Below are 13,368 nucleotides of genomic sequence, written 5' to 3'. Positions count from 1 at the left end.
CACTCGTGGGAGGCAAAGCTACTGAAGAATGAACATTTTAAAGTAGACCTGAGGTGGTAGAGGGTAGAGGTGTTTAAGAGATGAGTCAAGATTCACACTGCCTGTGTTTGAATCCCATTCTACCATTTACAAATTATTCAGCCTCAGGCAAGTTATATAACTTCTCCAGGTCTCAGTTTTCTCACCCATAAAATTGGGATAGAGCACTTAGCAAGTTCTTGGCCAATACAACATGCTAAAAAAATGTTAACAAAACTAACCACACACACATACATATGTATAGGTATGCCCGTGTACATACACATGCACACACAGAGTTTCATTAGTTAGGTGTGCAGATGGGATATGACACATAAAGGAGTTTATCAAGAGCAGTAAGCTAGCCCTCCCCTGTGGATGGGGCAGAGATGGTAATAAAAGGGCTAATTAGTCCACTTTGGAGAAACTTAGTGTGCTGCCCTTTGGATACTAAGATGATAATGATGTTGCTTGGTAGAGGAGCATGTGCTTGGCACATTCTTCAATATGTAGTGGAATAATAAAATATGACTCATTTGCGTTCTTTCATCTAGTTTTGCTATTATCCAATGATGGCCATTTATGAAACCAACTATTTGGTCTTTGGAATGTGGTGGGTTTTTTTTTTTTCTATGTAAATGGAGCTGTAATTAAGACCTTTAACCTCATATGCACCTTCTTCTAACATACTGAGTTCACTAGCTTAGACAACATAAAGGAAATGAAAATTTCAGTGGTATTTGGCTTTTGGTGTTCAGGATCAGTACCTGAATGCCAGGTAGGGGATAAATAATCAGTTGAAAACCAGGATATCAGTGAACGTGGGTAATCACTGAAAATCCAAGAAATTGTCAATTGGGAGACTTATTTACGCAGACAAGTGTCCTTATCAACATTCTACCTTATTTTCAAGATTCAAATCATATATTATTTGGTGACAAAATGCTAGTCTAAATGGACTATTTGCCAGCTTAAGGTTTATTGACTTCAATTCATTGGTTATAATTACTAACTTTTTATTTTTTTAATGTTTTACTGCTGACACGCTTGGGGGAAAAATTGAACCACAGTGGTGATTGCACAGCAAGAAAATCAGCAGAAGAGGAAAATTAAATGCTAGGTGACAGTTTTAAGTCAGCAGTGATGGGAATGAGTGGGTGGGTGAGTTAAATTTTTAAGTGATTTGGCAAATGATGCTAAGAATGTGCCACAGCATCATTTTGGTTTTTTCTAATGTAACAAATCATAATCAATTTTTTGTGTTCATGTAAAAAAACCTCTTTACAGAAAATTTTTACTGTCCTAAGGAACTCATTGAGAAGTTTTCCCCACCTTCTGTTTAAAAGAATACTTAGAGATAGATTTCATTTCAAAATCCCAAGCTGCAGGGACTCCTGGGTGGCTCAGTCATTAAGCGTCTGCCTTTGGCTCAGGTCATGATCCCAGGGTCCTGGGATTGAGCCCCGCATCGGGCTCCCTGCTTGGCGGGAAGCCTGCTTCTCCCTCTCCCAGTCCCCCTGCTTGTGTTCCTTCTATCACTTTGTCTCTCTCTGTCAAATAAATAAATAAAATCTTTGAAAAAACAAAAACAAAATCCCAAGCTGCATGCAAACTTTTTCGAGAAGGTATCTTTTACTCTGGAATACAGTGGAATCATGGCAGTAGTAGTTAGAAATAATGAAATCAGGGAATGACATTCTCCTTGTCTCTCTGGGATGCTGGGTCACTGAGCAGAGTTTTCAGAGGTGGACAGATTCATTTATTTCTCTTTCCTCCTTCTGAGAGGTGCTGAAAATGTATATTATCTTGTAAAGGGGAAAAAAGCCCAAATTATTCTCCTCCTGGATTATTTCTAACCTGCTTCTCGTTTCTTTTGAAATCCTATCCCAAAGCCTTCACTGCCTGAGTGAAAATGAAGTGTTTCTTTTACTTTTCAGTGACTTTTTTACTTTCCTAAAGGAAATAAATATCAGAGCTTATAAGTCATATAAAGTATGCTTTTTTCCCCCTGTGCCCTTACCTTAAAGTTGGTTTTTTTTCCTATGGGCTTAGTTTCTGCTGGATTTATCCATTCTTTCATTTCCCATCTATCCGTTCATTTGTTCATTCATTCCCAACCCTTATAAACCTGAGGATCTATGAGAACATAATGCAGTTCTTGCTGATAATTATATAGTTATTTTCTTAAATAGTTCTGATATGAGAACCCAAATTATGCATATACTAGTTGAAAATAGTATGTGTAAAAATCATGGGGAATGATGGTCTTTGTTATAATATTATGCAGCCTGTGGCAAGTTTCTGAAATTAAGTACCTCTTAGTCGACTGCCCCTCCTCCTCACTTGTGCAAATTGGGTGGTTTACACATCTGAAGGAAGGCTACAGTGAAAGACAATCTGTGGCTGGTGTTCAGTGTTCCTTTCCTTTTTTCCCCTTACCTTTTCATGTGTCAGCTTAATGTCATTTCCTCAAGGAAGCCTTCCCAATCCCCCTCAGAGCAGATGAATTACCCTGTTACTCTTTGCAGCCTGTACTTCTCTTTCCCAGTGCTTATTACAGTTGCTGTTAAATGTTTATTTGGGTGATTGTTTCTTTAATGCCTGTCTTTTGCATCTGACCATATGCTTCATGGGGATGGAAGGACCTTGTATTGTTTGCTGCCCTATATCCAGAGCTTGTCATGGTGTCTGGAACATAGTGGGAGCTAATTTGTTGAATGGACTAATCAAAAAGTAACCATTAAAAAGGCATTATATTTAATTTAACCACTAATCAGAAAAAGTGTGTGTATTGAATTAACCTTTTTAGTTTGCAATTTTGCATATATACTGGTTATCATTTTATAGAAATTACAGTGTACCGAAATGTATGGAAATTAGAAAAAAAAATAGTGTTCACTTATTTTTTGAATAAGGAAAAATTGAAGATCAGGAGAAGCCATAAATTAGAAGAACTAGAGAACTAGTTGGAATATTAAAGTCCCTTCCTTAAAAAGTGAAGGTTTTAAATCCAACTTGCTATTAGAATTTTTGGATGAATATATGCAGGGTGGTTAGGCTTAAAAATTCCCACACTACTAGTGACTTGATAGATTATAACAACTCTTTCCCTTAAGGAGCTACTGTGCTTTCTCATTGTAAAATGTAATTAGCGGCCATAAAAAAAGTTTATTAATCTTATAGGGTATAATTATGGTTGTTTATATGTAAATTTTTTCATGTTCACGGATTGCTTGTCTTTCATTTTAAATAAACAGGTTAGAATGTCATTACCAATTTGATTAACATCATTACTGTTCTTTTTCAAACAGGGCATTAATTATTTTCAAAATAAATTTCAACTGAATTGGTTAGTTTTAGGGTTGGAATTTCCAATAGCCAAACCAAAATGTCTTAGTGTAGATGTGCCAAAAGTATTTGAAATCATATAGTTATGAAAAAATAATATAAGAAAGTGGAAATCTGCACAGTTGTACATAAATTTATTTAAAGTGTCTAATGATCACTGATGAATGATACCTGAGATGGATTGCATCTGCTTGCCCCTCATATCCACCTTTTATCTCTCTTTTGCCTTCTGTTCACTGTGTTGGGAGATGATTCTGTCCCAACAACATCAACAGGTTCTCTTACTCCTTGATTTTCAGTGAGTTTGGTCAAGGAGAGAGCCAGCAGGAGGTCAGGGTATAATTCTTTTGAATCCCTTTCTGTGGAGTGACCAGGGACTGGCTGTGTCTCCCTAGGGAAGCCATTGCTTCTCTCAAGATGGCTTTCATTCATGACTCCTTCTGCTTTCTGTAACTGCTCCCTTCTCTAGCCCTTAGGGCCCAGAGGTGGCACCTGCCCCCTTCTGACTTTTATTGGATCTTGGCTTTACATTGCCATTGCCTAAATACTGCCCCTGCCTTGAAAATAGTCCCTCCTGGAGTTACCCTAATTTGAGTGTGCCACTTCCCTGACTCATACAATACCTTTGCAAAAGTGGTGAGAAATGTACCCTATTACAATTCAGTAGAATATCCAAATGGATTACCTGAAACCAAGAAGTGACTTTGTAAGTGTAATATATATTCATACTTTCAGATATATATATGTACAAAAATGTACTCTTTATGTTTTGAAGAAAGTGTGCCTCCTATGACTAGATCTTCATATTTGCCTCTGAAATTTCAGATTCACATCAGTAACAAGCCATCTTTGAATTATTTATCTAGGAGTGAGAATGAATTGACCTTGTCTCTCTTCTCTCCGGTTGGCTTTGTTATCTGTGCTGTGCATTTGTGAGGAGGAAGGTTCTGGTGAGGGGTACAGTCTGCATCCTGGCCCATAATGAAATTAAACTTGTGACCTTAAAAGTACCAACATCATGCTATACTCAGCTATGTTAATTAACTGCAGCCCTTTCAGTGTGGGTACAGTCTTCTTACTCTGAATGAGCTGATGTTGGGGAGAAGGATAAAAATAGAGCACAGTGAAATCTCTCTCCTTGTCTCTTTCTTTCTCTCTCTTCATGGCCTCCACAATTTCCTGTTTCAATTGACTTCCTCCCTTTTCTTTTGCTAAGCTCTACTGTGTAGCAACACACAAAAGTTTGTGTCCCTTTGAATCAACTGTGGGAATTAAACTGAGAGGAAAGCCAGGAACTGAATTTCACACTTGGCGCTAACTTACACAAATAGGAATATTACTACCTGTGCATTGTGCAGGCAGGATTGCTTTGAGTAGGTCTTGGTTTGGGAGGAGAATAGTACTTCCTCACGTTTTTGGAAGCAAACTGTGGATAGTCATCACTCTTCATTATAATTCCACTCTTTGGCTCTACTTTTCCTTTCTCCTTTCCCTCTCATTCATTTTTGTGAAGCTGAGAGGAGCATGACAGCTCAGGACAGTGAGGAGGGGAGGGTCAATGCTGGACATTGACTTCTAGCTCCAATCTCCTTATTTTTATCTAATTTCTGATCATATACTGATGTTTTGCCAAGAGCAGCTAGTGGTTTTAATACCAGAAAAGTAGTCACATCTGAAATGACAAAGTTAAATGGCTGTAATCATTATGGTTTCCTGGACCTGGTTCTATAACAATAAATCCATCCCAAGACCAGGTGGCAGGAAGTTATCATAGTGATGGCTTTTGTTGCTAAGGCTGGCATTACTGAGGAAGTTCACAGGCAAACACTACCCCCTGAGGAAAGAGCATATCTTCAAGCTGACCTTTCACTGGAGAAAACCAATGATGCTATTGAACAGCATGAGGAACCCACCCCACTAACCTCCTCCACTAAGTTCGACAATCAATGGACAAGGTTGTAGAGATAAACAAGAACAAAAACCTTTTTGGCAGGAATTGATGGTGAAGATGTTTGTGACTCAGGTCTTAAATTGTCTTCTGTCTGCAAACCTGTCCTCAGATGTATATAAGTGTCTTACAGAGAGACTTAAATTTACCGGGATTCTGAGGCAGTTCTCTGAGCTGTGCTTCAGGTGGCTCATTGCTAATCTTGTCGGCAGTGCCTTGGCTCTTTAGGGATCTTTGTCAAACCAGAAACTGAGAGAAATGGATGCAGGATTCATAGTGTTTTGAATAGACAAGGCAAGTTTTATGCTAATCCACAGTATTTTGATATACAAACAGTGGGAAGCCCCCAAAAGGCAGCTGGAGTGAAATTATAAGCTTCTTGGACCATGAATGAGTATTTATTGTGTCTAAAAGTCCCTCAGCCCCTTTGCAACTCAGTAATGTCCCATTTTACCCTCTCAGTCATGTGCAGTCAGACTCAGTGATGGCAGCAGGGAGAAACATAGTCCATTTAACGGAGATTAGAAGCACTCTTAGCCCTGTCTAGAATATCCATTTTACAGATGAAGATAAGCAAGAAGGGGCAAATAATTTTAAAATCTCTGACTTTGGTCCTTGATTAGAAATGTAATTTTTATTCTTCTTTAATGACAGACGGAAGTGTTTGCCAAGATAGTTATGAAATTTTCATGGCCATTTTCAGCATTTCAAAAAGCTTAATGGCAGTTGTATGCTTCCCTGCAATGAGCCTGCATAGCTACAGTGGAAATTACACTTAGTTGATTTGAACTGGAATTTTATCACCTCAGCTTGGTAACAACAGATATCTCATGCTGATCAGAAGCTTTAGCAAATGAATAGATCTTTGAGTAGTAAAGAAAATGGGAAATGGGTGAATTTTTACTTAAATAGTTTTGTAGAAAAATCTTTCAAAATCACAATGCATGGAGAAAAATAATAAACGGGGTCCTTGATTGATTGGTGGATGTATTACTTTTTCTTTCAATGAATATTTATTGAACCTCTACTATGTGTTAGAAGCTCATGTTACAGTTGTAAACAACACAAAGAAGACCCCTATAGAATCTACATTTTAGTAGGGGAAATGGTATACACAAATTGACACAGGCTGTGATCAAGTGTAATGAAGGAAATAAATAGGGTGATGAGGTACTAATGAGGGTGGGGAGACCCCTGTAGGAAGGAAATCAAGGAAAGTCTCTTTGAATAGGAGACATTTGAACTAAGGCTGAAGCATGAGAAAAACCTGGAAGGACTTGGGCAAAACATATGGAGCAATAGGCATGAAGCTTGGAGGGCAAAAAGGGCTTGGCTGTGTCAGGGAACAGAAAAGAAGCCACTGTGGCTGGATCAGGTGAGTGAAGGGAAGGATGTCAGATGCCAAATCACAAGGATCCTGTAGCAAGATTGTTTGGGTTTATTATAAGAGCAGTGGGAAAAAACTGAAGGGCTTTGGGCAAGATTTTTATTTTATCAGATTTTTTTGAAAAGATCAGTTTGGTTACTGGCGTAGAAGAGATTTGGGAGAGGCAAGAATGGAAGCAGGAAGAACTGTCAAGTGCTTTTAGGAATCTAGATATTGCAATGGCTTGGACTAGGTGTGACTTTTTTTGCTCTACCATCACTGGGGCATGGCCTGAAATGGCTAATTGAACTTTAGACATCATGTCCAAATTCTGGCCAACAGGAAAGAGGGAGGTGCATGAGAAAGACATATTCTTTTCCTTTAAGACCATTTTTCAAAATTTACCCTCACCACTGCTAATAATCTAAACAAAGAAGGCTGGGGAAATGTCTTCTTCTGAGTGGGCAAGTTCTAGGTAAAAATCTGGAGTTCTATCTAGAAGAAGTAGAGAACAGTCATGAGAGGACAATAATCTCTGCTAACTCTTATTTAAAATATATACTTACTATACATATTTATTTTTATTAAAGTATCTAAGAGGTTATAACTGAATTTCTTTTTTCTAAAATAGAACTTTTGCTTCCTTGAGTTCCAAGTCAGACTTTGGCCTCTCTTAGAGTTTGTAAGTCCAAGATTCACAGAATGACTAGCTAAATGTGGATCAAGTAATTAGTTTTATTAACAGCTGGGCAAACATCAAATAACTTCCTCATACACACAGCTGTCTGTTGAGAACTGGACTGGAAAGCATTTAGTGTGGACTTGAGACCAAAATGGTGTCTCCTACTCCCACAACCACATCTCAACCTTAAGACTGCACAGAGGACTTGAAATCAGCTTGTTTAACCAGTGACATGGGCTTCAAGCCTCCCCTCCAACACCTGGATGTCAGTGGAATATGGAGAGGAAGGGTGGGCTTCTTCCCCAGGCAGAGAGGCCTAGCCTGGTCTTCTAGCCATACAGAGAAAAGAAGCCTGGTATGTGTGTGGGCAGGTCAGAGAATGAAGGCAGGGCCTGTTAGTGACTCTTGCCCCATAAACATAGAATCTGACCTCTCATTCTGTTCTCTCTCCCTTTGGGCAGAGGAAGGTAAAAGGTAGAGATCTAGGTAGAAAATACAACTCCCCCAGAGAGGTAAGGTTAGGGGTAGGAATCTCTTCTTCTTTGGACTCAAGTGAAAATGTAATGGAAGAAGAAGAGTTTTTTTCCTAACCAAATCAATTATCAGAAAAGTGGAAGCTAAAGCACTTTTTTAAGGAGAGTATGGTGATGAGTATCTTGAGTTGTGCAAATTAATTACCTCAAATATGCTTTATTTGTGTAATGGAAATATGACCTTAATTTAAGTACACATCATGTTCTTTTTCTTTTTTTAAGATTTTATTTATTTATTTGACAGAGAGAGAGCAGGGAGAGTGTCAGGCAGAGGGAGAGGGAGAAGCAGGCTCCCCTCAGAGCAAAGGAAGCCCGATGCGGGACTTGATCCCAGGACCCTGGGATCATGACCCCAGCCGAAGGCAGTCACTTAACCAACTGAGCCTCCCAGGCGCCCAAGTACACATCATATTCTTATGGAAACTCAGCACAAGGAAAATAAGTGATTAAAAGCAAAATGACAGGTGTTTTCAAGTGATGCAATTTGCTGTTATAAGGCACTGAAAGAGAAAGAAAGGAAACAGAAACAGTCATGTAAGGACAGTGGTAGAGAAGGCTGGAAGGGAAAATGGATGGAGAAGGGTTAAGAGGTTAGGGCACGGCTGAGGATGGGGAAGCACGGCAGTGGATGTCTCTTCTACAGAGACCTGAAAGAGTGGGTGTATTAGTCATGCTTCTGGCAGGGGGTAATGGGAGAGAGGTTAACAAAAGTACTATTTATAAGGTGTGGGCACAGATAAAGGACCCAACACTGGATGGGAAGTACTCAGGAATTGGCAACACTGGGAAGATCTGAAGGGGTAAGGGTAGAGAGTAGTCACTAGAACCTTGTAAGAACTCTAGCTGTGGATGAGGGCTTAGGTAGAGAAACACCAAGTTGGTGGAAGAAGGAGTTGGGAGAATCAGTACTCTCACTTCTGTCTTCTGCCCTCCCATCTCTGTTGGTGTCTCCCAATGGCCAAACTCAGATGGAAGCCTGAGGTGAGGGAGCTCAAGTGAGATAGTCACAGAGCAGCCTCCTCGGACATATAGCAGGAAGGAGGAGTAAGAAGGGCAAATGGAGAATAGTCTGTCCAATATTTTGGTGGAATGCAGGGCAGAAGGCTGTGGGGAAGAAGACTCTTCTTCTTCAAGATTCCTGCCACAGTTTAATTAATTAATTGTCTCCAAATATTCGTTGACCATTTGCTCTGTCAGATGCTAGGGATACCAAATAAATCAATAGACAGTTTTCCCTTGGGAAGCTCATAAGCCAGCACACAGTCATGGTTCTCATGTCAGATGATGGAAGTTATGGGAGCAAGGAGTAGCAAAAGACTGCTCTGCCTGAGAGAATTAGCAAAAGCTTCCCAGGGAGGAGGTGACTTTTGAGTTGGATATTGAATTTGGGCAGAAGATCACCAGGTGGACAGAATGGGCTACACAGGGAACAGCATGGGCAGGGGTGCAGACTCTGTCAGGGCATGACAGGAAAGACAGGAGATTAGGAAGGAGGATGGGACAGAGTCTGACATCAGGGTTTGGTGACCCAGACTGAAGAGTATAGATATATTTTGAATGGGCAAGTGAGAGTTAACAGAGGCTTATGAAGGATGTTACTTGTTACAAAGAATGAGCTGATGAAGAATGCTTTTCCTAACACACTCTTTTCTTGGTACATTCTCCTTTTCTTTTTTTTTTTTTTTAAGATTTTATTTATTTATTTGAGAGAGAGAGAGATCACGAGCCTAGGGAGGGGGAGGGGCAGAGAGAGAAGGAGAAGCAGACTCCCCACTGAGCAGGGAGCCCGATGCGGGGCTCGATCCCAGGACCCTGGGATCACGACCTGAGCTGAAGGCAGACGCTTAACTGACTGAGCCACCCAGGTACCCCCATTCTCCTTCTTTTCTTTCTCATTTCCCTCTCTACTTCTGTCCCTCACCTACCACTCTTTTTTTCCACCTTTCTTTTTTTACTCTTGTTGTTTCTAGTAAATGAAACTCCAGGATGAAGGGATTAGTTAGGATGGATTTAGTGAAGGGAAAAGAAAAAGGAACATTCTGGGTTTTAAGGAAAAAATCCCACTTCCGTTGCCAGTAGGGGATTAATTGAGGATAGTGGAAATATTGGGAATGCTGGCACAGAAATTAAAATGCTTAATGAGCCAATGCTTAGTGGTCAACCACAATAAAATTAAAATGAGATGCAACTTCATAATGACTTGAAAAGTTTCTTAAAATATTATCAGTATACCCTGATGTCTATTATTGTAGACTGCAACATAGCAAAAATTGAGCAAATGAAAACACAAACATGTACTCTCACTTTTCCACACCTTGATCTGCAAAGAGAAAACTCCTCAAGACTTTGGGGAGTAAGTCCTTTACCTAATTATTCAAGCAACCATTTTCTATCTGCACTTTTATTTTATATACCCTTTACACCTGTTTAATTAATCCTAAACATGATGCTGACTGCTAATTAAACAGCCCTGGAAGTGACTGACTGAAGGTAGTAATTTGAGATAATTAGTTTTGGTTTCAAACACTCAATTTTCACACTTTGCGCTCATTTTTAGAAAGGGGTGGCTCATTATTGTAGGCAGGGTGGGGGTTGTGTAAGGCATTTTGCTGCTGGACTCTGAGTAGCTGAGGAAGTGGGAGGATTATTATATATCCAAATAAGACAAGGAAATGGTATAGTGCTTTAGAATTTGCTATAGAATGCTCCCCTATCTCTTCCTAAAACACACACACACACACACACACACACACACACACACACACACACCCCATTCACACATGCATAGAATTCCTTCCAAAGTGAAAGTCAGGCTGCTGAATCTTTTTCATTAGAACATAGACATGTACATGCTCTTGATCTTTGGGAGTTTTATTTAGTAAAAGGTAGATCTCACTGAGCCATTCATTGTCTCTTTCCCAGGTTATTTAGAAGCAAGCAATAGAAGGTGAAAGAGGCCCAGTTTTGGTGTGTGGTTTGAGATTTGAAGGGGTGTCCTTGCTGAGGAGTCATAGGCAGAAAGTCTAATCAAGGGAACAGTCTTCCAAGATAGGACCAGTGTATCTAGCAGAGAAAGCATAGGGGCAGGAAGGAGGCAGGACAGACTGGTTTTTATGGTCCCACAATGTTAATAAGCAAGTTAACATGGTCCCACCAGGAGAACAGGACCAGGAAGAATTGGGGGTTAAATAGGATAAAATCATTGTATAGTTAATATACATAGATAGAGGTTACACAAAAGCTGAATGGATCCTGCAGCACCCTGGAGAGCTCCAAGCACATTGTTCTAACTGCCACTCCTATTAACTGAGGCTTTTATATCTTGGAAAGTTTAGTTTCACTTTACTGGCTATTGATATGAGTAGGACTCTCTAGAACCATGAAAGGTTATTCAGATGTTGAGGGCTTTTCAAGGATGTCAAGAGGAGAGTCCACTCCATGTGGACTTGGAATTATCTGGCCAGGGTGTGGTAGGTGACCGATTCCAGACTGTGCAGTCAGGCCCATGTGGGAAGATGGAACTGCAGCCTCTTTGACATCTTAGTACTGACATTACCTGCAGGATCAGATGGGAAGCAAAGTTAATTGTTTTATGTACCAGTCAAACCAAGCAACCTGACTTAGGGCATCTTGGAGTCATTTTGACCTCTGAACTTTCACACTACGGCAGGGCAGCAGAGGAGTGGTGAGATGCATAGTTGCATAGCTCACGCTCCCAAATTGCCCTTCTTTCACTCTTCATACTTTCCTTGGCTTTAACTATCTTCTTCATTATGCGCCCCCCCCCGCCCCCCTGCTGTGTGGCCTTCTTAATCTCCAGTCCCAAAGACTCTTAAATTCCGTATCCCAATATTATCGCCTACTGTTTAGTTGCTTTCATTCATTTCATAGGAAGCTCTAAAGAAGCCAATAAAAAATTAAACTCACAATTTTTGTCTTCCAAATCTCCTCTTTTTCTATGTATCTTGGTAAATAGCAAACATCATCTACCCAGTTACCAAAGCCATAGAACTAAGAGTCATTCCACATTTCCCCTCATTACTTTCACCTTACCTTGCTTTTTCGATACATATAGGTTCTACACCCTTCCCCACCCCCATTCTCCCCCATCATTGCCTTAGTTTCAGTTTTCATTGCTTAGATTTCTATAGTAATTTTCTAACTGGTTGTTCTGCATCTAGCATGGCTTTCTTTTTTTTTTTTTTTTTATTTTTTTTTAAAGATTTTATTTATTTATTTGACAGAGAGAGACACAGCGAGAGAGGGAACACAAGCAGGGGGAGTGGGAGAGGGAGAAGCAGGCTTCCCGCGGAGCAGGGAGCCCGATGCGGGGCTCGATCCCAGGACCCTGGGATCATGTCCTGAGCCGAAGGCAGACGCCCAACGACTGAGCCACCCAGGCGCCCCTAGCATGGCTTTCTTTTAATTTATCTGTAAGCATAGTGTGGGCCCACCTGCATTAGATTCTTCTGGAGAGCATATTAAAAAGCAGATTTCTAAACCTCTAGACATACCAAGTCAGAATTTTCAGGAATGAGGCTAGCTAGGTGTACATTGAAATTTGAGGGCTGCTACTTTCTCCACTGCTGCCAATGTGATCTTTCTAAAACAAAAATCTGATTATGCCACCATCTTAGTTACAGTCATTCTGTGCTACCCCATGCCTTTGTGATAAAATCCACACTTGTTGTCATACCTGACTAGCCCTTTATCTGTCCAGCTTTGCTGTTTATTTCCTGAAGTTCCTCCCTTGCTATCCTGCGTTCCCTCCATGTGAAATGCTGCAATTCCTGGAATCTACCATGCCCTTTCTTGACTGTATGCCTTTGGGCATGCAGTTCTTTGTGGCTGAAATGTCCTTCCTCACCTTGCTTGCCAAATTTCTTGCATCGTCTGTGCCCCATCTAGCCTGAATGTCCTTCCACTGTACTTCTTTAGCATCCATGTGTTCTTCTATCCTAGCACTTTTCACTGGTAGAGTAAAAGTCCTTGCTTGGATATATGAGTAAATGTTACTCATTTTTATATAAAATTTTTACAAATTTTAAAAGGTTTTTAGGGGGAGATTGTGGCATGTAGTTAATTTGTTACTTTGAATTTATTTAGGAAAAGTGACATAGGATTCCTAGTTTTCAAAATCTGGCAATTCACCCTATGTGTGACAGAAAATTGTCTCTTTTCCTAAAGAAATTATAGTATAGATTCCCGTTTTGTAATTTTTTTGGGTGGGCAGCTGGAAAGATCTTTTTATTAGAAGATACATAGTGGGTTGTTCCCAAATCTTTCTGTGGCACTCAATGATTATATCAGTAAACAGTGAATAGACTCGTAAAACTGTATATTTAAAGTAATTTACCAAAAGTGTAATCTTAAGATTGAAATGGTATCAAGTGTAAAAAAAATCTCATATTAAATTCTCTGTTCATGATCGTGTAGCCTTTATGTCCTAAAGCCAAATACAATTTCAGAGGTG

At 40.0% G+C, this 13,368-nt stretch overlaps 1 protein-coding gene across 5 annotated transcripts in view; it reads left to right on the top strand.

The window, feature by feature from the left end:
* GRM8 (glutamate metabotropic receptor 8) overlaps window positions 1-13,368 on the top strand; it is a 730,092-nt gene that overhangs the window by 139,244 nt on the left and 577,480 nt on the right. The gene's annotated exons all lie outside the window — the stretch shown is intronic.

This window comes from Halichoerus grypus, chromosome 12 (genome assembly GCF_964656455.1).
Source record: "Halichoerus grypus chromosome 12, mHalGry1.hap1.1, whole genome shotgun sequence".
NCBI classification, from domain to species: Eukaryota; Metazoa; Chordata; class Mammalia; order Carnivora; family Phocidae; genus Halichoerus; species Halichoerus grypus.
The sequence above is the reverse complement of the archived record's forward strand: the minus strand, read 5'-3'. Positions and strand labels throughout refer to the sequence as shown.